Source organism: Gossypium hirsutum, chromosome D13 (genome assembly GCF_007990345.1).
Source record: "Gossypium hirsutum isolate 1008001.06 chromosome D13, Gossypium_hirsutum_v2.1, whole genome shotgun sequence".
Taxonomy (NCBI): domain Eukaryota; kingdom Viridiplantae; phylum Streptophyta; class Magnoliopsida; order Malvales; family Malvaceae; genus Gossypium; species Gossypium hirsutum.
Genome location: NC_053449.1, coordinates 2109569 through 2111949, shown reverse-complemented (window position 1 = coordinate 2111949; position 2381 = coordinate 2109569). Strand labels below are relative to the sequence as shown.

Below are 2381 nucleotides of genomic sequence, written 5' to 3'. Positions count from 1 at the left end.
TAAATATATAATTTCAAATTTATATACTCTAAAATCGAATTAGTTATATGGTAACAAGATTGTAATTTTCCATGTTTAATTGTTTTAATTTAACTCAAACAATTATACTCGATTTGATTCGAAAAAATTTCAAATTGAGTTAGAATGATAAATGGACTCGTCAACTCGATCAACTCAAAAAATTTTCACTCGTTTAGACTCGATTCGATCAACACTCACCCCTAAAGGTGTCCATACTAGAGGTGCTCATGGGCCGGGCCGGGCCGGGTTCAGACCGAACCCATAAAAATTTTGGCCCGGGTCCTAGGCCCGGGCCCGGCCCAAAATATGGGCCTAAGATTTTGCCCAGGCCCGGCCCGAGAAAAAAATCACAAGCCCGAGCCCGGCCCGGCCCATTTTTATTTTAAAAATTTTAAAAAATTAAAAAAAGTATTTTAGAAATATTTTAAAATTAAAAAAAATTAAAAAAAAAGTATTTTAAAAATATTTTAAATTAAAAAAATTTAAAAAAAGTATTTTAAAAATATTTTAAAATTAAAAAAAATCAAAAAGTATGTAAAAAATATTTTAAAATTTAAAAAATAAATATATTTATTATATCGGGCCGGGCCCGGGTCGAAAAAGTGGTGCCCGAGGCCCGGCCCATTTTCTAAACGGGCCTCGTTTTTTTGCCCAAGCCCATATTTCAGGCCTATATTTTTACTCAAATCCTCCCATATTTCGGGCGGGCCGTCAGGCCGGGCCGGGCCGCCCGGCCCATGAGCACCTCTATATGGAGTCCATACATATGCTTGCTTTTACACCATAATTTACACAACCTCATTAACTAGATCATTACCGTTCATTTACATAGCTTAAGTTACACGAATTAGTCGCAAAGTTATCTAAATAGAGAGATGAGTTGAATTACAAGATCAAGTGTCTCAAAGCATACATATATGAAACAATTGTCAACTAGAAACGGATGGGCGGTGGGGTGCGTTTAACTTACTTTTTGTCTCCCACTATAGTATTGTTATAATATCTAATCTCACCGCCACCACTATTTTTACGTTAATCGTAGATAAACACACTGCCCACACAAACCTACCCTAAAGTATTTGAGCCATCCACTTTTAACCAAGGTTCATTGGTATTTACAAATTCAAATGCATCTTTCATTCACAACCAAAGATCTCAAGCTCAATTACAAATGCCATTGTGTCTCAAATCATACATATATGAAACATTAGTAGCACATGACCTCAACTCAAACAGAGAACATTAGAAATGACCTCAAAGTTGTCATCGCAAAAGGCCTCTACCCAAAAGCAGAATAAGGAGGCTTTAACTCAACCTTACACTCATTTACAGTGTATTTAAGAGCATCATCTTTGGATAATCTTTGTATACTCCAAATGTAATATTCAGGCGCAGCAGTATCACAATGACAAACCTTGGGATTACTGCGGCACAACCACTAGGCTAACAGTGTCAAATTTATGCACAAATATGTCACACATTTACACCAATAGCAATTAGAATCAAAGGAGCTGCATAGTACAGTAATAAAAACCAAGAAAATGAAACTATTGAACTATTCTAACATAAACCCAACACTGTCCATTTATCAAGAAACAAGGCAAACATAGTCATACAGACATGAAAAATGTATATAAAACCGCAAAAACAAAACCCAATTGCCTAAATTCCATTAAAAACCAGTCTTCAGTCCAATCAAATCATCACTCTTCACTGAGCAATACGAAAATCAAATTCAGTCATGACTCGTGCACACATACAGATGATGACACGAATTGCTAGGACACCATGAAAAGCCAAAAAAAATCTGCTAATCACCACCGTCAAACAACCAAATAATTACACAGATAAGAACATACCCAAAAAGAACCTGAAGGCAAAAGGGGTTCCAGCAATGACGGTAGCGGCGGCAACGTAGAACCCAGAAGAGTGCAAGCTTTGTTAAGAGTAAAAGCCTGGGGTGGAGTCGTGAGAGCGGCGCTGAGAGAATTGAGGAGCACTAGAGGAGAGGAGAAAGTTCAGCAACATAAACCTAAACCATGATTTGATTCTGAAATTGTTGTGAACCTTTAAATTCTTAATAATTCAAGCATCAAAGATTCTAAGTTTTTGGCATTTGATCAACTACAAAGGGTAACCACATAAATTGCCCACTAACCAACAATTTAACAATAATAAAAAATAGGGTAAATATACATTTGGTACCTAAACTTGGCTTCAAGGTTCAATTCTGTACTCAAGTTTTTTTTATCCAATTAAGTACCTGAACTTGGCTTATTGGTTCAAACTGGTACCTGGTTACTTGGTTTTAAACTCATAGGATTAGTATGCAAAAATGGTGTACCCTGGCCTGCACAAAA

The 2381-nt window shown here is 36.4% G+C and overlaps 1 long non-coding RNA gene across 1 annotated transcript; it reads right to left on the bottom strand.

The window, feature by feature from the left end:
• Window positions 1-1135: 1135 nt before the first annotated feature.
• LOC121225560 (uncharacterized) lies at window positions 1136-2153 on the bottom strand. The gene is made up of 2 exons (XR_005923423.1): window positions 1881-2153; window positions 1136-1445 (listed from the first exon to the last, which is right to left on the bottom strand). It is a non-coding gene; the product is annotated as an uncharacterized lncRNA (long non-coding RNA).
• Window positions 2154-2381: the final 228 nt, after the last annotated feature.